This window comes from Perognathus longimembris, chromosome 21 (genome assembly GCF_023159225.1).
Source record: "Perognathus longimembris pacificus isolate PPM17 chromosome 21, ASM2315922v1, whole genome shotgun sequence".
NCBI lineage: Eukaryota > Metazoa > Chordata > Mammalia > Rodentia > Heteromyidae > Perognathus > Perognathus longimembris.
Window position 1 is genome coordinate 38,648,174 of NC_063181.1, and position 23,742 is coordinate 38,671,915.

The window sequence follows — 23,742 nt, forward strand, 5'->3', positions numbered from 1 at the left end:
AAACTTTCTCCATGGAAGAGGACAGGAAACTTAGAAGCAATTACAACTAAGAAACAATGTCATGGTGACTCTACTTGAGGAATTTTTAATATGTCTGGAAATGGCAAAAACAAACCTTGCCGTAAGGATCTCACATATACATATCTGAAAAGAAGGATTAAAAGAAACTGCAAAAACAGAATAAAATACCTTTCCTTCAATACGAAGGAAAATTTAGAAAAGGATTTCTAGATGGAGCTAGAAATAGCATACACAAGAGAGAGAAAATTTTATAGACAGTTAAATTAGAACATGCTTGGATTTTGCCTGGTGCCAGTCATTCATACCCATAATCCTAGCTACTCCAGGAGGCTGAGATTTGAGGATTATGATCTGAAGCCAGCGCAGGCCAACAAATCCACAAGATTCCTATCTCTAATTAACCAGCCAAAAACCGGAAGGAGAGGTGTGGCTCAAGTGGTAAAATGACAGCCTTGAGTAAACTAGCCAGACACAAAGCTCAAGGCCCCAAGTTCAAGTCCAATTTCTTCCTTTTTTTTCCCTCCTCCTTTGCTTCCTTCCTTTCTTTCCTCCCTCTCTCCTTCTATTTCTCTATTTCCTTCCTTCCATTTTCCCTCCCTCCTTCCCTCCTTTCCTCCTTTCCTCCTTCCCTCCCTCCCTCCCTCCCTCTCTTCCTCCCTCCTTCTCTCCCTCCCTCCCTTCCTTCATTTCCTTTCTTTTTGACTTTCCTGAATTGATACCGATGTACCCAGTCCCATGGACAGAAATACTGTGTAGATATAATCCTTATTTTAGAATCAAATTGTCCTTTGAGGTTTGAGTTCTAACATAAATTCAATGTGAGATTGTGGTTATCAAGTGCAAGAAGACGTGGTGCTAATGAGACCATACGCATCTCAAGAAGGCAGAAAGAACCCTCTTCGCTCATCCCCAGGGACCCACATCCCCAACCCCTGGAGTATTAGAACTCCTGATTCTACGATGCACAACTGCCTTTTTCCCATCACTCAGTCAGCCCTTATTCCTGCCATGCAACTGGGTAGATCCCTGAATCTCCTTCAGGACCCCCTCTAGGGACCCCACTGACGGTCCCCCAAGAAATCACACTAGCCTACACCAGTCACTCTGTACACTCAGCTCTTGAGATGCTCCTGCTGTTGTTCTCCTTACACCCCAGAGAGGGGCTGTCTACAAGATAGATTTTAAATGAAATAATTTGGTGCAATCTTAAATGGCCTGGCTTAAAGCCACACAGATATCTTAAAAATATAAAATGCAGAGTAATTTGGACCTCAGTGTAAGCAATGGCTAGCTTTCCCTCTAAGAAAAAGTTTTAAATTAGGGCATAAAACTGAGTCCTTTGTTGACTATACTATGTAATGTTGTTTCTTAAATATCTTTGACAATCGATACATAAGAAATTCGAGCTATACTGTCTTTTCCAAGTGACTCGTGAAGACTGCCTGCTAGATTCTGCAGGGCTCGCACAGTGGCATAATGGATCTGAAGAACATCTGCGGTGACATGGTAACTACAACATTTATTCGAAGCCCTTTAGAACGGAGTCATGTGTCTTCACATATAGTATTCCCAATCATAGTCTCAATTTGAGAAATTCTTTCCCTGTGCAGGACTTCTGCCCACTTCTCCAAGTCGTTCCATGTTCAAGGTCTGCGATGGTTTCGTCTTTTTCATGTTAAAGATGAAAAGAAAAGTAACTAGCTTCCGAAACCCCAGGCCGCATACTGCTTTTCAGACACAGCTCCATTTTCTCATCATGATGGAGTTGGCAGCTCCTCCTCCCCTCCAATGTCCCTGGCAATGTAAAACCATTCTTATAGCATTATTGACAGGTATTCAACTTTCTCTTATTCCGTTCCCCCCAATGACAGGCCTATCACGGCCTTATAAGGCTGGTTGCTCCATATCTACGGCATTTTAATGGTTTACCAACGTGTTCTGAAGCATGCCTTTCAGCTGTCACTTATTTTTGGTCTTCTAGACTAATATCATTTCCCTTCTTTATCCAAGTTAAACTTCCTCAGAGGATTCAACTATAACACATAGGTTCACCATCAGAGCCATACCTGCCTAGGGCCCCTTTCTGATTGGGATACGGTTGGAACGCCCTTCAAAATGTAACAGGCAATCATGAATCCAAGCTTTTCCGATATTACCTGTGTCTGTTTGCTTTGTGTTGCTACAAAGCGAAAAGGTTTATTTAGTTCCCAGCTCTGGAGATTCGAGATCACGACCCTGCCATCTGTTTGGTTCTGGTGAGGATCTCAAGGTGCCTCAGTCACATCGCGGTTAGGAGCTTGTGTGCAAGAGGGAGACAGAGGTAAGCGACCACAGAACGGCTAGGCTGGTTCACTGCGCAACTATCCGCTCCACTGGGAAGCCATCCAGTCTTACCAAACATGACCACTCCCAAAAGACAGTATGAATCAATTCACGAAGGGCCAGACCTAATCTACTTCCACGAGGCCCACATGCTGTAGGTCCCAGCACCTCGACATCACCACACTGCAGACCAAGCCTTTAGCACATTTATCTTTGGGGGACAAATCGTATCCAAACTAGAACATAATCTGAGCAGAATTGAGCACAGAGGGCCTGCATCTTGCCAAGGCAGAATCACTCCAAGACAAGATACCAAAGGAATATTTTCTTTGTTGTATTAGGAAAAAAAGAAAAAAGAAGCTATACAAGTCAAATTCCTGCTTCCTCGAGACTCTCGCATCTGAGCATAATTATACCATACAAGTCAATATTGCTAGCATATGGAAGAAAACTTGGATCACACCACCGAGTCTCCTTTTCTTTGCTTCCTTTCTATTCTGACTTAAGCTCGAAGATGGAGAAAGCGGGGAAGAGCCTCTTCTCTCTTTCATCTCTGTGCCAGCACCACACTGCCTTTAGGAGCACAAACTCTGAAATACGACAGGCAATCAGAAATGTTTTGGTCTAGCGCATAGCTGGAAAACTTCTATCTGCTTCATGATTTTGTTCTATTGACTAGCAGACTATTCAAGCCTGCTTTGATGAGGTTCTCGCTATTGAAAGCAAACTCTCCGCACATTTCAGCATTGTTGAGATTTCAAGTGTTTGTCTCATTGCCAGAATTGTCTTATGATCAAAGATATTGCTCAAGCCTGGTTTTCTTCTTTTTTTTAAACTATCTTTTGTTTATTTGTAAAAATTTTATTGTGCCGAAAATGAAAATTGGGAGCTATGACATTGATTTTTGCAGAACTTTGGAAATAGAGTCATTTTCTCTTTCTCTCTCTCTCTCCTCTCTCTATCTCTATCTCTCTCCCCCTCTTTGTTTCCAGCATACTGTTTAAAATCCAAATTCAGTAATCACTGGTTTATCTTTGAGCATATTTGCTCTAGAAAAGTGCATATGTTAACACAAGATAAGGGATAAGGGATACAAAGAATATACTTTGAGTATCTCTTATCTGGAAAGCTTGGGACCAGAAGTCTTTTGGATTTCAGTGTTTTGAGTTTTGGAATGTTAAACTTTACCACTTTGAACATCTCTCATCCCAAATTCAAAGTTATGGATTTTTAAGCATTTCAGATTTTTTTGGAATAGCCGGTGTTTTCTATAGCTCCTTATAACACAACATAAAAAGCGAGAGCAGGGATTCTTGTGGCTAATGATGACAATAAAAGTCATTGTCATAAAACATTTAGACTAATCTTTGGCTCCCAAGTAGTCAGTTAATATTAAAGATTATAATCTAATTTAAATATTAAAACAAGCTGATGGAATATCTACCATTATCATCTCTTATTTTACAGTTAATGCTAGTGAGATACAGAGAGATTTATATCATTTTCTCCAGAGCTCACAGCTTAGAACATTAAGACGCTAGCACTGAATCAAGGGCTGGCGCTCTTACCTATAACCAACAGTGTGATGATTTTCTGAAGATTTTAATCGGGTTGACTAGGAAGAAATTCATGACCTTGGGACTGCTTCTAAAACTACTGAGAAGTGTTCTCAGATGATTTTTCAAACTTTTAAACTTGCTTTTGCTGACTTATTCCATACAATACAAAAATTCTACAGTGATTCGTACTTAGTTTGTTCAGCCACAGACACCAAAGCATTAACCCCTTGAAGATGCATTTGATTCCCAGAAGATTGGATCCACAACCCAGCTCATTCCAAAGATGCTTTCGGCTCCACCCACTCTTTGGGGTACACACCTACATCCCATTGCCGGCTTCCCAAGCAGGAAAGCTGGATTCCCGGTACTCCAAAGCAAGTCCAAGCAAGACACCTCGCTTCTCCTCACTTAAAGGAAGCAATTTGCCATCTGAGGCTTCCCTCCTCCACCCTTGGGCCTTCTCCCGCATTCTGTCAAGTTTATTGCACAGAAACCCACTCTGTGCAATAAAGACGGGCAGAAGGCTGGAGGTGCCTTGCTTTCCCAGGTGCAGGCCATGGAAATCTTCCATGGAAATCATCCATGCAAAGGGATCCTGGCCCTGTCCATCGTGTGCCTGTAGATGCCGGAGGCCAAGGCGAGTCACAGAGAGGGTATCGGAGATGGATGTTCTCCGGACCCCTGCCTTGTGTCTCCTCAGTGATGACCACACTGTGATGCCTTTCCTCTCACTCCATGTCTGTGAGAGGCAGATGAAGAAGATGACGCAGCAAAGATCGGCTGTGGAAACACCTTTGGGATCAGCAGTAGCTGAAATCAAGGTACCGTTATCCTGGGGTCGATTTTCTCCTCCCATCCCACCTTGGGCTTCTCAAAGCTCAGCCATATGAGCTCATTAGGAAACATCTTTACAAAAGCTGTTCTCCAGGAACCATCACTTATCAACAGCCATTTCTCAGGATCAGCTCAGATTCGGGATCTTATGTCAATAAACTCAGAAATCTGAATTAGAAAGCCAAAGAAGGAAAAAGAGGAAATGAATCAAATTCCAACTACTAAGAAAAAAAAGTGTCTTCGAAGCCCACAGGGCAGAGGCCAGAGAAACAACCTACTTGTTGATCACCAGTGACTCAACCCCTTATCATTCCGTCCCCACCACTCTGCCTCCCTGGTGGAAAGGATCCCCCTCCCTCCCCCAGGGAGGGGTCCCGTGGCAGCTCTGGGTGGGCAAGCCTTGTCTCTACTTGGTTGTGCTGTGCCCTGTGGCTGTCTTTTTCGTGACTGTGATTTTCCACCCTGGGCACTCTAAATTAGTCGCTCTTCTTTATCTTTTTTTTCCAAAAGAAGAAAAGGGAACCCTTTCAGATTCACGTTGGTATCAACAGGAAATCTGGAGGGGGGGGGAAAAAAGGAAAAATCAAAGAGGAAACCAAAATACAGCGCACCACTAAGAATAGAAATTTCAAGTACATGGCATTTGGAAAGGAAAATTCAAACTGGGATGAGTTAATTGGACTGATGGGCTAGGGAGGGCACGGAGTGGAATGAACTTGTTTTCAGGTTCCTTTGAAAGGAGGGATCTCCTTACACAGGAGTCAGAGGTGACCTCAGACACTATTTTATGTGGCTTTTAAGAAAGCCTTTGGCTAAACTGCACATACTTCATCAAGACTACTCTCATGAAAGGTTGTTAAATTAAATGACAGTGTTGCAGGGCCATGCTAGGTGATGTTAGGCATGGCTCTCATTCTTGGATTTCCTTGTCCCTGACTGCTTAGATTCAGAAGTGCTTGAATTCAGAACTGGTAAAAATCCACCAGGATCTTCACTGTCTCCTGGGGACAGGATAAATTCTGAATAAATAAATTCTGAATAAGTAAAGCACTCCATCCACTTTGTTCTTTATAAGATGAATAACAACAACAGCAAAAATCCTGCCCTGGGACTTATTACTCCAAATCAAATGGTATCAGGCATGTAAGAGAAACTTACTCTTTGGAAATATTAAGTGATTATTTGCCTAGTCTTTGAAAATGAGTTTGATAAGGAAGAAGGCTACCATTCTAGAATATTCTTTCTTTCCAGGTTGCATTCAATAACAAACCCTATAGACTCTTGAGCCACATGAAGTGTGGTGAAGCCCAGAGTTTGCTGGATCACTTTTCCCAGGCCTGAGACTGATCACTGGCAGGAGGTAAGTGAGGACTAAGTACTAAGAGCAGTGTATGGAACAAAAGAGTGAAAGAAGCGGTATTTATTTGTATTCTTTTTCTAAAACCACTCTACCCTTATTTGCAAATTATAGTCTGAGAACTGTCCATGGCTACCTGAAAAAGAATCAAACAAATGGCAGTATATTCAAATTAAATAAGTATATAGTGCATGCAAAAGTATATGTATTAAGTATTTAAGTAAACCTCAACTTTTATTTAATCAGAAATAATGTCTAGGTGAAAGAATAATTTACACATTGCTTTAAGGTATTATTCTATAACTTTCAGTAAAATGTTATATTCAGAAAATCTCTCTAAATAAACAAAATGTTGCCATCTTATTTTAATGCTAGTAATGAGATATTGACCCACAAACTGAGCAAGAAACTAAATGAAGACTTTGGGTACCTGAACCATAGATCCCATCATGAAAATATCTTGCCTCTACCTATACCAAAATGACTCACAGAGTGAAGTCTAGCTTGTGTCATAGCAGAAAAAAATTGTGATCAAACAGAAAGTAACACTAAGAAGCAAACTCAATATGTCCATCAAGTAATCCATGATTTTAAAAGATAGATCAAAAGCGAAGCTACTTTGTGGTTGAATACGTTTTCAAGATGGATTTATTTGTGAAGGCCTTATACATTTGTATCTACTATATTTAGCATCTTCAATGATTACTCAGTGTCTAAAGTGCCTTGAGGTTATGAGATCACTAGTGAAGCTATTGGTTTCACTTAAAATGAATTCAACAAAATATTCTTTCCTCATAGTGTTTCCAGCCCGTAGAAATCATTATCAGGATGTGGTAGAGAAGGGGAGGAGGCAAAACCCCAAATTAAAAAAGAAAAATGCTGCTGTCTGACTTTTTTCACTAGTGGTAAACGTAACGCCAATATCTGTAACTACACAAGGTTAAAAAGAAGTTGGTAAGACATAAGAGTGTCAACTAATTTTCTAGATTGGAACATCCAACTTAATAGAAGCTTATATTTTATAATATAGAGCTACTTTTGATTTTTTCTCCAAATATCACTATCAAAAAAGGAATATACTGACAATATATCTTGTAGATGTTGCATTTTCATGGTATCAAACTTTGGCTATTTAAGACAGGCTACAAGATTCTGCACATTTGTAGCATAGGGTCTGCCTAGGAAGAATCATTTGATCAGGAAGGGGGAAGCAGGAGAGAACAATGGAAAGGGTGACGTTGATCAAGATGCACTGAAATCATAAGCTGACGTGTGGAATTGAATCCTCTTTGTATAACTCTTTAATAATAGTAATAGTGATGAAAAGTAGGCACCGGGCAGTAGCTCACTCCTGTCATCCTAGCCATCTAGGAGGCAGAGGTCTGGGGAGGATGGTGGTTCAAAGCCAGCCCAGGCAAGAAAGTCTGGGACACTCTGATTTCTAATTAACCACCCAAACGCCAAAGGTGGAATTGTAGCTTTAGTGAGCAGCAAAGCTTAGGGACAGTGCCAAGGTCATGTCTCTGGCTCTCTGGCTCTGTTTCTCTGTCTCTCTGTCTCTGTCTCTGTCTATCTCTGGCTCTCTCTTACACACACACACAAACACGCACACACACACATGCACACACACACACACACACACACACACACACACACACAGATTGCCAAAGCTTTGAGGAAGGAGATTGCATTCCTTAGTGCCCTCCACCAATACATGACCTATCTGGTCTGCTTTTAAGCAAGTGGTGGGGACAGCCAATGTGAGAATCACCCAGAAATCTGAACCGAGATCACACATGTAGGCCAGATATGGAGGTGTGGGGTGTGACGTATCTCTTGCAGCCTGGATAAGTAGCCTATTTATGCATGAATAGAGTCCTTGAGTATTCACGGACTAACTTCTCAGTAAGATATGAAAAAGACAAGCCTACAAACGTGTTTCCAAAGATGGCAAAATTAATGAATAATTATAATAATGCATGAAGGTGTCTTGAACATGAAAGGAAGAGATAGATATTCATGTGGAATATCTACTGCGTGCCAACTACATGCTAGTTTCATTGACATATGTTTTTAATTTTAAAAATTCTAGCAATACTATGGGATAAAGATTATTGTTTTTGTCTTATAATGAGGGAAATATTATCCAGGAATTTAAAATAACTTGCTCACAATCATATAATTCCCAAGTGCCAGGGATAGAGTTCAGTTTGCTCAAATATACCTGAGGCTCTGGGCATGTATATTCTGTAAGATATATGTGTGTGTGTGTGTGTGTGTGTGTATAAAATGGGCAGCCTTGAAGAGCTATTATTTTATATTAATATCATTATAATATTTGTAAAAATGGGATATTTTAAACTATAATTCCAAGAGTATAGCAAACTAGAGATAATGTCATTGTTCCTAATTTCTTTTATTACTTAACTAGAGAAATACATAATTATTTACTTCTACTTAAATCTGCTTATATTATTAGCATTTTCTTTGCTATATTTTGCCACTTACCAGATAATGTATTACCTTTAGTTAAAAACAATTATTTTTAAAATAATACCCCCTAATTTTTTAAAAGAGCCTTATGTGTATATTGAGTCTTATGGGTTTATCTGGAGTGATAAAATAGCACATAACTTCCTCAGTATTCGATAAGCCATTTCTCCCTGTTAGTTTCCCTAATCAGGGCAATTTCATCATTACAGTATTTTTGCATGCAGAAGACCCTATTTCTGGACTAATCTGTGAAGGGGCCTGCTTCGTAGGGTCTGCTGAAGCCTTCTGGTCCAGCAATATCTAGACCCAATAATGGTTTCACATATAGCCTTGAGAGGCAAGCTTACAATGGCCATTTTCATGGCACTCACACCTGGGAAAGGCAGGCCAAGACTTCAGTCTACTTTTTTATGATGAGTGGTCCTGTTTCCACCCATGTTCCTACAGTTTAGCTTCCTATCGGGTCGTATTCAGCAACAGGCAAGAGGGCTGCAGAAACACTGCACTCAGTCTCCCAGAGTCACCCTCTGCCTGTCCCACCACCTGAAGGGTCTCCTTGGGTCTCAGGCTGGGACTTCTCTGGTACCTGGAATTTTTCACCTTCAAGTGCAGCATCGGTGGTAGCAGTGCCTTTGTTCATCGCAGCATCCTTGTTACCTGACCTCAAGTGAAGAAGGCCTTACCCAACCCAGCTGACTTGGCTGCCGTTCCTAACTGAGTCCATTGAACTTTCTGCCACTTCTTCACAGGACACAGTGAAATCAGGCCGGAAGAACAGAGTTTACAGGAGGGGACAAAACCAGGATGAATAGAAGGGAACTTGGATTGGCTGAGCATAAGTGGACGCTGCGCTGTAAACGGAACCACAGAAGCATACTTAAGTTCTCTCTTACTTAAGCCCATCATAAAACTGAGCAAATCAACCAGTAATGTCTTTTCAAAGAACATGTTGGTATACAGGTATGGGGTAATGTACAGAAACTCCTTTGAACACTAAAATGCTCTATAAAAGCATATGTTCAGATCATGCACTAGTAGCATAAATAAAATAAAACACAGAAACTCAAAAGGAGCAGTAAAACAAAGAAAGCTTTGGACAAGGCGTAGGGAGATTGGTTCTAGGCCTGGCCTTGCCACTAACAAGCTGCTAGCTTTGTACAAGTCGTTGTACCTTGGTGCCAATATCTCTTTGTGCTAAAAACATTTGTGCTAATAATCCCAGGGTTCACCTGCTCTAAAATGTATGCCTCTAAAAGAAACATAGGGTATATGTGTTAAAATATATTTCACATCTGCACTGGTACCTATTTGGACTCCCCTCCAGAATATAAAAAGGACCCAGAGAGCTAGAGGACAAAACAGCAATGGAATTTCCATCAGTCATCCAAAAATATTCTCTAATTGTGGGAATTACTCTACTCATAATTTTACCTTCTGTTTTCAGACAGACTCAAGTTGCATCTTCAGCTTAAGATAAATTCTAAAACTGACAATTTCTTAAAGCTTTCCTATAGCTTTGGCTTCTGGTATATGCTTTAAAATACCAAGCCTTGTGACAACTTTAGAAGACCGAATACTTTTTATGTTCTCCTAGGACTGTCGTTTAGCCATGTCCTTCAGTATGACCTTTGTACTCATTTTCTAACTCCCTTGTCTCTGTTCTTCGGGGAAGAACAAGTGGTTTGAAGAGAAAGGCAGAGCCTAAGCCCTGGCCTGGTAGAGAAAGACAACGCTGCTTCAATTATGTCAGCATAGCACCCTCTGCTGCTTCAGGGGAAGGAAAGCTTCGCAGCTGTGAACACGAGAACCAAGAGACAGTCCTCTGCCAGATGTGCAGTTACCGGTCATAATCGCATTTCTTACTAAAGATCCTACTGGTGGTTGGGAGAGCTTTCCCCTTTTCCACTCCTTGTGCTATTTCTATCTTACTTATGCTTTCTTTCTGTTTACAGTCTGTGATCTCAAACTAAGATTTCTCCTGATTTCCAACTCTCATACCCAAAACAATTATATGCCATATTAAGAGTAATTGGATAATAGAAATAAATGACTCTGAGGCCTCTGTATTAAACTTAGTTATGGAGGGTGGACTACAGTCCTCAGATACAAAGAATCTGATACCTTTAACAGAAAACTTTTGCAGGGCATGAGGAAATTCTACTTCCTTAGCTTTATTTAAATTATACCTGTGTTCTGATTGTGATCCCAGACGAACAGATTTCTATAAGGGGAAAAAAAGACCTCTGTGGATCCTTGTGTATTCACATGCACTTTCTCCTTCTGCAGGCTTTGTTTTCCAGAGCCAGTAAGTTATTAAGAGTCGAATCAGAACCCTGGGAAATGTAATTTATTTTCTATGGACTCTTAAACATTGCAGTTTCAAAAGCAAGATGTTCTCTCTTCCACTCAGTATATCTTTCTATTTTTCCCCTCTGAGAAAACATGTTTTTATTATCTTGTAGAGGGAAGGCTCATCATTCCCAGAAAAAGTCTTCTAAATAGCAGACAGAAAATATATGTGCGACATTAAAAAATAATATCTAGTTTACCTCTTTATTTCAGACAGAGTTTACTACTTTGGACAGATAGTATATAATTTCTGTAACTCAATGCTTGAGTCCTGCTTAACACAAGATTTACCATTCCATTCACTGAGGAAGCAGAAAAAAATATTCCTCCTGAGATATTCTGGAGATTTCTCCTCCCATGTACCTATTCTCCTGTAAGCCCACACAGTCCTCCTTCTGGAATATTCTAGAGATTTCTCCTCCAACATAGCTTTTCTGCTACAAGCCCACACAGTCTCTGTCAGTTATAACTATCTAAGATGATTCCTCTAATTCATTTAAAGCTCTAAATGTGTTTTTAAGGAGGAGACCTGGTAATCCAATAGGGGAGTGGAAAGTGAAGTTTCAAGCTGAGGAAAAAAATAAAGAACAGCACAGGTAATGTTGGAACTGCAGATTTAGCCTTCACTCGTGAGCAACAGCTTCTGGAAAAAGGAGAGAGGAGTTTCTAACTCTCCAGGTTTTATAAAGAGGGAAGATTTGCTTGATGGTCCCCAAACTCCGATGGCTCAGGGAATCGTAACCTACTCAGGTCTGAGAATCTCCAGGGTTTTCCATGTCCTAGGTTGAACATCCTTCACAATGTTTTCTGAATGAATGAATGAATTTCTCCTGCACTGTGGTAGCTTTTAATACTCAAGGCAAACACAGCACACCATGTACTTGCAGTCTAACTCTTCCCTACAGATTGATTGTCTCCTTTGAGGTGTAGAGACAGAATCCACCATTTCTAGTCCTTTCTATCTACTCATGGAAGTAATATGTAGGATGCAGAGATGAAGATGTACTTTAATTTGCTTTGGATGGAACACATACAGAGCACTTCCTCAGCGGCAAGCATGTTCTTAATTGCTTTGCACATGTTTTCTCCCCTTCTGGTGCTCCATCAAATCCTTACCAGTTTCCTAGCCATTGTCATTTACCGCAGAGCTCGCTCATTTGGTAGAGATGAAGCACGTAGAGTTGCATCATTGTACAAATATTTCTGGAGAGCCTGTGGGGTGTCAGGCACTACCATATTAGGTAACAAGGATTCATGGGTAAGCAATACAAGAGCGACTTTTCAAAGCCTGTATAGTCTTAGGGAGAAACCACCACCTAGCAGGCACTTTCAGTGGACTATGACGCCACGTCTGAAGAGGGTGAACACAGTGTGGTAGGGCAGCTCAAAGGCTGGCCTGAAGAAAGACAGTGAAGAAGAGCTTCTTGGAAGAGGTGACTTCTACCACGAGAGCAGAACAGAGGCAGAGTTAAGCCAGCGATTGGGAGGAATGGTGTCCCTCCCATCAGCTCAGAGAATACAGTGAACGGGCAGCCGATGGGGCTGGCATAGACTGGGAGAGCCATCACAGGAGAGGTTGAGGTGGAAATGCATCTTGGATCAAGGCAGCAATGACAAGGAGGCGTTTGGGAACTGTTTCTCTGTGCTCGTGAAGGGGTAGAGCCATTCTGCAGCATGGAGGAAAGATAGATGCTCCTCCCACAGTCTCTTGACTTTTTGGCATTCCTATAATGATGCTAAGTAAGAAGATGCAAAGAATGAACAAATTTGTTTGCTTGAAAAACACCAACAAGATGAATAATGTTTTATCACAGGGAAGTCCATGGAAGGAAAGGTTATGCAGAGTAATTGTTTACATCAGACTGTTGAACAGAGGTCACCAGGCTTCTTGCTGAAGGCAGCCCAGGATGTTAATTGTACTTCTATCTACATTTTTCACAGCGTGCCAACAATTTCTTAGGTTATTTGGAAATATACCATCTGAACACAGTGCTAACAAGGGTGGACTTTTCTGGCTTGAGAACTCAGGAATATACGTTTTTATTTAGGGACAAGGAAACTGCAAGTTTAACACAGCTTTTGTGAGCAGGCCTGATGTGCAAAACTAGAGTTCTTAATTCGTGGCTCTTACTAAACAGCTGTTCTTCTCTGAAAAGGATTTTTCTCACTTAAAAGTGAGTCCAGAGGACACATAGTAAAGTGACAACCAAGCAGGCAATGAGTTGGATGAATAAATGCAACCAAGAAGAAGAAAGGACTTATTGATTTTACATGATCTAATTTGTCTCTTGCTATTGATGAAGATTATGTGTATTGCAAATATTGTTAGGAAAGGGGGATTAAGGGCAGCTCAGACCACCTTCCCAGCACTTGGAGATGACACAAAACGTTAAGATTGTCTATGTAGAAAAACTAGAAATATGACATACAAAAAACTGATGCCAAGGGCTGGGAATATGGCCTAGTGGTACAGTGCTAGCCCTGAGCAAAAAGAAGCCAGGGATAGCACTCAGGCCCTGAGTTCAAGCCCCAAGATGGCAAAAAAAAAATATACCAGTTTTGTGAAAGAAAGTACATAAGTATAAATATGCTGTGTGGGCACACATAGACCCATTCACAGGCACACACATACTCAAAGGGAGAGAAAATAGCAGACAGCGGACTGTAAGAGCAATAGGGCAGACCAGAACAGAAGAGAATAAAACAACATGGAATTGTAAGAGAAACAGTTCTTTCTTGGAATTAGGAAGCATTTATGACCTTGTTTCATCATTTTCTCCTTTTTAAGAGAGTAACAATTCATATTGACAACAACTCTGTGCAAAGCATAAGCAGGTTTTCAGCCATCTCCGGGATGTAGCATTTCATTCTTTCTCGCCATCACAAATCACTGTTTCCCTTGTGCTACTGAAGACTGAACTCCGGGGCTCAGGCCTACAACGAAAGTGCTCTGGCACTTGAGCCACATCTTTAGTCCTTTTGTTGTGAGAATTTTATTTTTTCAGGTTAGGTCTCCTATTTTCCCCAGGCTGGTGATGCTCCTGTCTCTGCCTCTCGGGTGTCTGGGAAGATACTATGTAGAGGGGAGAGGACCCGGCTCACACACTGATGCCTGCCATCCATTCTGTGACTGGAAATGCTCTAAGCATGGACAGCAGAGTAGGAGGCAAAGGCCAGGGTAGTCAGGGCATGAGATCAAGAGGTCGAGAAGATACATGGCATGCAGCCTCTCGTACATTGAGCCTGGACTCCCCGCCAAGGCTCAATGATTTAAAGCAGTGAAGCTAGCCAACCTCCAAAGCCAAAAGAGATATCATCATATACCTTGTCTACTATCCATGTTGACTTATTTATTTACTTGCCTTTTCTTTTGGTGACTGCATCTGTGACAAGGTCAAACCTGACCCTGCGTTTCCACTGAAATGAGGTAGCATGTATTCAAGCCAGTCTTCTTTCCCTTCCATATTACATGGGCTCAGCTGTCTTCCTGTGCTTCCTACCTGCCCTGATGCAAAGCTTGAGAGCATCATGGGTCAACACTGTGCCTTGGCTGTGTCCTAGAAAAGCTGCCAAAACCACTTTAGAAATAATCAGTGTATGAATGGGATATCAGATAAAACTTTTTGTTGAAACAAGTTCTTTTTTTTTCTCTCCTCCTGTGCATTCCATTCAGAACAAGGAAACCCAAAAGTCAACTCCTCATAGGTTATCTAAAATTATTCACAAAATGTTTGCCTTGTTTGAGGGCATTAGCAACAAGCTCCTTGCCCTTTCTTCCCTCCTCCTGTTTCTCCATTCATGAAAATGATGATTCAGAACACTGCCTTGCAGAGAGCGGGCAGTACTGTGCCCGCCCCAGCCCACCTCGGCTGCGCATGTGGGAAAAAGCCCTGCAGTGAATCGAGTTCATTGAGCAAAAGGAGGGGGAAATATTTGTCTGGAAATCCAACACGCCTCTCTCTGCTTGTCCGGACAGAGCTGGGGTGGACTTAACATTTTTTTCCTTTTTGTCAGAATATGCGCGTGTATAACATGGTCTATTCACAAAAAAAATATCTTGCAAGTGGGGATTTTCAAGCTGCAAGATCAGTGTCACCACCATTGGAACAAAGACACCGAGTGGGCTGACAATGCGTCTCCAACTTGGAAACTTCTTGCCAGCTCTGTGGTGAATAGAAAGGGTCCAGTGATTTCTCTGTGTAAGGGCCGGAGGGAATCTGCCCTGCAGATGCTTCCAATTGTTGGAAGAGGTAAACTTAAAAAGTAATTAGATCAAGAAAATGTGGTATATGTGTACAATGGAATCTTACTCATTTGTCACAAAGAATAATACTGGAAATGGATGGACCTAGAAGAAGTCATGTTAAATGAAGTAATAGGCTCAGAGAGACAGATGGTGGGTGTTTTCTCTCATGTGTGGAAGTTAGATCTATAAACACACATGCAAAGTATACAGTTTAAACATATACACAGATGGATGGATGGATGACTAGATAGAGAGATTCAAATTGACTAACTGATGGTATACTCAGGGGAGGATTCCAGTGCTATAACTCTAACGAACAACTAAAGGTACAAATGAACAAAATGAATACCAGAAAGCTCAAATGTGCTCTGCCCAGGGAGAGGGAAGTCTAAGAGACAAGACGGTGTGCAAATGAATGAAGACAGTCATTATATTCAGTTTACATCGGTGAAAATGGACCCATGGAACTTGATGGTAATGAATGGGACTGGAAAAGATAGAGGAGAACACGGGAAAGGGTAACATTGGTCAAGATGCATCGTACTCATAAGCTGGCTTGTTGAATTGAAATGCCCTTGTATGAGTACTTAATATATTTTAAAAAAAGAGATTGGATTCAACTCATACATCTGCAGCCAACAAGCTCCTATCAGAAATGGAAAGTGATAGAGCACAAGGCACAGCCACCAAAGCAGCACAGCTAATGTTACGTGAGAGCAGGAGATGACCAGAAGCCATAGAGGAAGTAAAAAGAGTCTGGGGGCATTCAGTGAGGGCAATGGGGTATTGCAAGATATGGGATTCCACTTCCATATATCATTCTTCTTCTCCAATGGGAGACCATGGCTCCAAGGAATTCAATTACCTTTCCCCCATGTTGTTTTTCACTGTTACAGCCACAGTAGAAAGGCTGGAATCTGAATACTTCTTGTGTGGCCAGGGACATGTTTTGTGAGCGATTGTGTGTGAGTGTGAATGTGTGTGTGTTGGCAGGTCTAAGGAGAGGTCATAGACAGAAGTGACAGTGTGTCAGTGTGTGTGTAACATTAAGAAGAAAAAGAAGGAGCAGGTTGAAGGGAAGTGCCAAGCCCAAGACAATGCTTTGATGACTGTGGTCTGATTGTGAAATGTAAAAGGTCCAGGCAATGTGCAGAGCTGTGAGAACATTACAATGTCTTTGTACTTAAGGGAAAGAAGAGCTACAAAGACATAACAATGAGTAAAGCTGAAGTGTTGGGATGGGAGAATGTATGAATAATCAATATCTGGCAGCAGAGAGGATGAGATAGTGTCTAAGATGGAACATGTCTTGGAGACAACAATCAGTAAAGTCAGATATAGGAAGGAGTCATTAAACAATAGATGGTAGCTCACATGGATGTCTGAAGAGAAGAAAAGAGGGAATGATGAAAGCCTAATGAGTCCTACAAACCATTGCTGCCACAAGGAAGCTCCAGTCTTGGAAAATAAAAAGAACTGGAATTTACTGATGTTTATTAAGGTGGAGAGTAAGGAAATCTAAGCAGCAACCATCAAGTTTCCTATTTAGAAGTGTCCATGGCTTGGGGGTGGGGGAGGGAGGGGGAATATGTGGAACCCCAATTTAGAAACAGGAAAGCTGAGGAACCCTAGAGAGCAATGGGAGTGGGTGGGGGCAGGTTGACCATGGAGTGTGCCTCCCATTTTCCCGAACAGATTACAACAGCAGCCTCACCCAGCGTGGTCAGGGCCCGGCTGAGCAGCACTGATAGCCCTCCTCTCGCTCTGAAAAGTTTGGGGGCTGGAGAGGGCTTACAGCATGTGTCAGAAGAGTTCCGCTACCTCTGCTGCTAGTTCCTAGCGGTCACAGATACCGTATCTAAGGAGGACTGGCAGTTCCACACAGAGTCAGATGTGGAGAGGGAAGGAGAATGCGTGGATGCTAACATCACACACACCGGGACAGGTTCCGTCCTCCTGCCAGTGCCCAGTGCTGCGCATCTCCCTGGTTCTGCAGGAGTCATCTGTCCAGCTACTTTATTCTACAAGAAAGAAAAACAGGAGATCAAGAGGGTGCTGACAGGCTCACAGGACTGTGTCTGCACAACAGGACTTGGCTCGGCTGGCTTGGATTCTGGGGGGCTCAGCACTGAAAACCAGGTGCCCGGACGTAGCCCCTTGTGAATGGCACAGGAAGAATGACTCCTGGCTGGGGAGGAGAGGTGTGGCTGCCTGCGTTCTCTTTGCTGACTCACCTGCACGTTCTGACTGTACACATTCCAGAAAATGCCCGAGGCCCCAGATTTTCAAGCAAACCACCCTCTTCCCATTGCTAATTGCCTGCAACCAGTCTCCTGATTTGAATCAAGGAGTGGTTCTTTTCCCAGCAGCTAGAAACGGCCTGCTGCTTTTCCTCCTCAGGATAAAGACCATCTCCTGTAGCCACTCTTTCCAGGGAGGGGTTTCCATCTGCCATGATTTATCAATGGATTCCAAAAGGGAAAGTTGATCACACATGGGCAATTTGAAGATACCTTAAAAAAAAAAAAGAGCCCCAAGTGGGTGGTGAACATTTAGTCAGCGCCCTCAAGAGCTTTGTGACAGCCATGTGGATTCTTCAACTGGGTAATGACAAGAATGGCTTTTTCCCCCTAGTGTCTCAAAATAGCTCCTTATTAAAAATCTGGTAGAGATTACAATTTGAATTAAATTTAAGTCCTGAAAGAACACTCAGGGAATAGACATAATAAAACCCTAGACCATGAGTCCCTTGTTTGGTTGTTAGATCAATGGTAACCTGTCTTACAGAATCTTAAATTAGTTGGTTAATTAGTTAATTGGTTAATATTTGGCCCTGTCCCAACACAACAAACAAAAAGCCTTCTCAGAAGATTTACAAGTCCCTAAATTGGAAGCTACCTCCTGTTTTCAACACACTGTGAAAAATAGTGTTTTCTTACCTCTTACCTCAGTGTTAAAATACAGAGCCAAGGCCTTAAAGAGACAGATGGAAATTTACCATCAAACGGCAAGAAGAGAAAGAACATTATAACACATTTGCCATCGTAACCTTTAATAGTCGACAGCCTCATTGGCCCACTTCCCTGCTGTCCGGGCGCGACACAAAGCCTGAACCCCTTCATTTCCACAGGCCCTTCCTCAGAAGGACCCCCAAGGCCCAGCAAGAAGGGAGTTCTGATTTAATTAACCCACCAGTTTCCTTAGGTCCATTTGAATGCTAACAAGTACTACATTCTTTCTCTCTGCAACAGATTGTTAATTGCTATTTTTTTTTTCTTAAGGAGATTTTTTTTTTTTAACCCAGGGTTGAGACAGAAAGAAATTGGCCTAGTCTTTCTTTACCCAGCTAAATGCACCTTTTCCAGACTAGCATGTGACTTGAGTCGTCTCCAGTGTTCCCATGGCCAACAAGCATTTAAAAAGTACAGAGTCTCAATACACATGATGTACATGTCTGAAAAGAATTGGAAATTAAATAGTAAATTAGCAACTTCCTGCTTCTAAAGTTGCTAAAAGGAGCTACAGGTTATTTTATTAATATCTATTGAATACAAATCCTCTGCTAAGGGACTTTGGCTACAGTACCGTAGCTCATTCCCACAAAAATACTCTCCAGTAACTACTATTCTGTGCATTTTACAGTGGAAAAGAAAGAGGCCCAGAGAAGTAAAGCAACTGGCTAAACACCACGCAGCAAACTGGACTAGAGTGGGAATCAAGGACTTCCTAACCTTAAAAAAAACAACTATACAGTATAGCTTTATCCATTGTACTTTGCTAAACCTGAATGAGCTGTGTGACTTTTAGAAAAAGCCTCATTTACAAGCCGTAAAAGAAAACTTCCATCCAGGATCCTGGATAAGAGCACAAGCCATGAAGTCAGAAGCTAAACTAAGGAAGTAGTCTCAATCCAGGTGCCAACGGCTCATGGGTTGTAATCCTAGCCACTTAAGAAGTAAGATCCAGAGAATGAGTTCAAAACTAGCTGGGTCAGTCACCAAAGTAACCACTAAAAAGCTGGGCTAGAGGTATGACTCAGGTGGTAGAATGCCAGCCAGGCAAGCAAACGACATGAGAAGTCATGGGTTCAAATTCTCAGTAAGGTGGAGGGTAGGGGAAGGAAAGAAAGGAGAGCTAATCCCAGCTAGTTCTCAGCTACTGAGTTCTCAGCTACTCCTTGAAAAAAGGTGGCTGGGTGGGCATTATTCAATCTCATTTTGTTTACATGATAACAGCAAACAAGGGTGGCAAAGACCCAGGGCTCAGCTCACGCTGGGAAGGTTTGCAGCTGTTTTCCTTAGAAGGGGAAGTTACATAGGACCTGGCTTACCTTTACGTTGCTGTTTCTTTTAGCACTGGTCTAAGAAGGAAACGTTTGAGGGTAAAAGAATAACTTAGTTATAATTACAATTGTACCTTTTGTGAGGAATTGCTTTGGGTTTTTTCATGTGTATATATTTATGGATTGGTTAACCAACATTTTGGTTTTAATTTCTTGGTGAATTTATAGTGTTTTGTGTCAAAAGTAAGCTGAAAGGAGCTCTAAAGTGTAAAACGACACACTAGTTTGTTCATTAAGGCAACAACTCCTCGTAAAATGAACATTATAAAAATCTGGGATGTGGCTATTTGAATACTTCAATCAACTTTAAAAATTGTGTGAAGTTATTTATTTTTTCTTTCATTTCTTTTTCCTACGGTTTACCCCCTGTTGTCATTATGTTTGATTCTGGTACCCTGTGTATTGTACATAGGTTTACCTGAATTAGGGACAGGACAAGGAACAACAAAATGGTCAGACAAAGGACAAAGGGTGAACCAATGCAACAGCGACACTTACAAGACAATATGTTGGAAATGAACTTTACAACTTGGAGGAGGGTGGTTGATGGGGAGAGAAAGTGGGAGAAAAATGAGAGAGGGAGTAACAGTGTTTGACAAGAAATATTACTTACTATGAAATATACTGACTACCTTACATATGTAACTGTAACTACTCTGTATATCACCTTGACAATACAGTCAAATAAAAAATTTCATCAACTTTTATATGTCACCATTTCTTTCTAAAGAATTTTAAAAATATATGCCAGGTATCGATAGTTGATGCCAACAATCCTAGCTACTCGAGGAAGCTGAGATCTGATCATCCAGCTTCAAGGCCATCCTGAGCAGGAAAGTCCAGGAGAGTCTTATCGCCAGTTAACCACCAAAAAAGCCAGAAGCGGAGCCGTGACTCAAGTGGCCGAGTATCAGCCTGGAGAGAAAAGGCGAAGGGACAGTGCCCGATTCTGAGTTTAAGGTTGCATTTGAAATTGTTAACCCCGGCGGATGCTTGCATTAGAGGTGCTCAACCCAAATCAGGCATCTGTAGTATCTTCTTCAACAATGGAGTAGGAACAAGTGGGGCATAGCTACAGAGCGTGTAGGTTGCTATAGTAGTTTTAACTTTTGTATAAATAGTTTGCACAAAGCTGCTCTTCCATCAACGTGAATGAAAGCAGAGTACACAGCCAGGTGATTTTCTTGTGACTCAAAAACAACAAATATCTTCTGTCAGTTCCTCAAGTAACTAGTGAATTGTTTTCCTTGAGGAACTTGCATCTCAGGCTTGATGTGTCTCCAGTGGGTATAACTCTAGCTATTCAAACGCAATGCCTTAACAAAATGATTATCCTCAGAAAACTACAGCAGTTATTTCTGACAACTTAATGGTACTCTTTAATCATTAATTGTAGTCACCATTCTGTTTCTACTGATATCATGTTTAGTGTGTGTAGACCGTAATTTCATTTTCACATGTCCCTGGGTTTTTCACTTTCCTGCATTATTTATTTTGTCTGCAATGCAAGATGTCTTTAGAGATGTTCATGGATAGAAAACTAAGTTTCTGGTGATATTTTAGAGATTAATGTGTTTCCCTGATGGAAGCAATCACAGCAGAAAGCAAGAACAAATCCTCAACGAAATACAAACGTTATGAAGGTAAAATATCGCTATACGAATCGCATCACAGCTACCTCTAATTAATTTTTAAAAATTATCACTAGTTATCAGACTACCTAACCTTATTGAAAATGGTATTAGCCATTTTTCAGTCTCACACTTTAGCTTCCTAAAGAAAAATCCCAAGGCTGGACTTCGTTTAAGGGCCCCCAATTCTCCAGCACATAGTGACATGTGTGAAAGAGAGGGAAGAAATCAGTGAGAATTATGTCATTCGAGTAGACATAAGGCATTGATTTGTTCTCTCGAAATTAGCTGATGCTTAATTTGTTCAACTATTGGTGTTTTCTCCCCCATTCAAAATGGTTCAGTCTGGATCCTGCCCTTTCCCATCATCTCACTAATGGCATGCTATTGTCTTCAGGAGTTAAACTGCTATGGTTCCCCTGTGAAGGTAAGACTCCAGTGGTGTAGTGCCAGCCTTGAAGATGAAATTGTGAGGTCTGGGGTTCCAACCTCATACTGACAACTGTGGTCCCATGGCTCTGTGGAAGCATCTCCTGTAGAGTAGTTATTCCACCAGTTGGATTTTTAAAAGAGGGTGTTTTATAGGAGTATTTTGGAGATTATTTCTATAGTGAGTGTCACTACTAAAGTTGCATAGAATGCAAATAAACTAGCTCTAAATCTTATTGTTAGAGTTCATTTCTTCATCAGGATCAAATTTACCCTGTCTTTGGTTTGTGTTATTTGGAGAAAATAAACAAGTTTTTAATTTTCATTTTCTTTTGGTTAATATCTTGGAAAACAATGCCTCCAGGGGTTACTTAGCTAGAAAATATACCAGAAGAATCTCAGCTGATCTATTGACATAGAAAGTAATTCGCATGAAAAGGAAATATTATTCCTGCATGATCAATATGTCACTTCTTGTTCAAATGTAAAGGGCTCTGGAAGTTGCAACTCCTGAAGTTGAGAATTGGTTAATACTGTTGAAGTGGGGTCAACTCTATTCTATGAATTTAGAAAAGTGTTAACAGCAATAAACAACCTCCTGATCTCCAGTCCATTGTGCTAGGCTTTGATTCAGTACCTTTATGGCTTTAAGTTAAAACTTCTTTGCTTCACAGGTTTTCCAAATTGCAAATAGCTTCATTTAATGTCAGGATAATTTTAGAGACTGACACCTTGTAAGTTAGCAAATGAATAATAATTGCAGAAATAACTACATGTAGAAACACCAATTAGTCAATAAATCTACTTAATTGGTCATAATAGTTTCTTTTGCTTTTTAGGATCCTATTTAATACTTTAGCATTATTGCTTATGCTTTGCATATTTTAAAATATGTTAATGCTGGATGCCAGTCATTATCCTAGCTACACAGGAGGCTGAGATCTAAAGCCACCTCAGGCAGGAAAGTTGAGTAGACTCTTATCTCCAACTAACCACCAAAAAGCAAGAATGGAGCTGTGGCTCAAGTGGTAAGAGGGCTAGAATTAAAAAAGCTCAGGTACAGTGTCCAGGCTCTGAGCTAAAGTCTCAGGATTGAGGGGTACACGTGTGCGTGTGTGCACACACACACGCACATGCACACATAAATATTTTAAATGGTGTCCTTAAAGATAAAGTGTCTAATCATTTTAAAAATGAGTTTACTTCGAGTTGTATAGTTGGCAAAGTATTCTTCTAATTAGTCACATTGCATATGACTGTGGAATCAACTATTTTTCATTAGAAGAAAGCAACACTTTATTAACCCTAAATAAAAGATAATACTGTGAATTTTCAAGGCCTTGTCCTTTTAGGTATTTCTACATTTTTTTTAATTGACTGCTATTGTATAATTTCTTCCAAGGTCCATCAAATGAAATGTGGCTTTTCTAATCCTGGACCATCCGAGCCACAACACAGAGTATAGAATGTAGCTCTCACCCCAAGAGCAAGACCTCACTTTACTCTATCCCTTGCTGTATCAAACTAGACAAATAACACTAGTTTCAAAAAAAAAAAAAAGACGCGGGTCCTTAATTCTTGAAAACTCTAGGAAGGAAAAGCAGCATAAAATATAAGCCACCTGGCAATTGGTCACATCATTTCTTTGTGCCCCAATACCTTGCACCCCATTCCTAGTATTTTGACTTAGATAAGTGATGTACATTATCTCTAGATGCTGTGCATGGCCTTTGCTCAGTATAAACTACTGCATAATTTACATCGTAGTGAAGGAAAGAAACACCCAATAAGTAAATTCCATTTGTGACTGCACAAAAGGCTGAAAGAACAAGAGATTCACTCCAGATTCCTGCACTACCACTACGAGCAAGTAGTAGGGGCTAAATAAGTAGCTGCTAAAGCAGATTCTTGTGTGACCTCCCTCTCAGCCCTACCAGCTCAGGCCTAAAGGAATGGCCTTGATGTACCACCAAGCTATTTCAATACACCACTCAGTAGATCACTATAAACATGCCTTGGTTTTCTCAGCATTTTATAGGATTGACCTAGACATTTTGAAATTTGAGTTTTGGAGAAATATACAAAGGTATGACATGAAAATTGAATAAATATAAATGTTTAAATGAGTTGTATCCTGAAGACTCCAACAGGAGGAAAAT

General features: G+C 41.0%; 1 protein-coding gene across 2 annotated transcripts in view; it reads right to left on the minus strand.

The window, feature by feature from the left end:
- Positions 1-23,742, minus strand: part of Nrg1 (neuregulin 1) — a 969,466-nt gene that overhangs the window by 388,519 nt on the left and 557,205 nt on the right. The gene's annotated exons all lie outside the window — the stretch shown is intronic.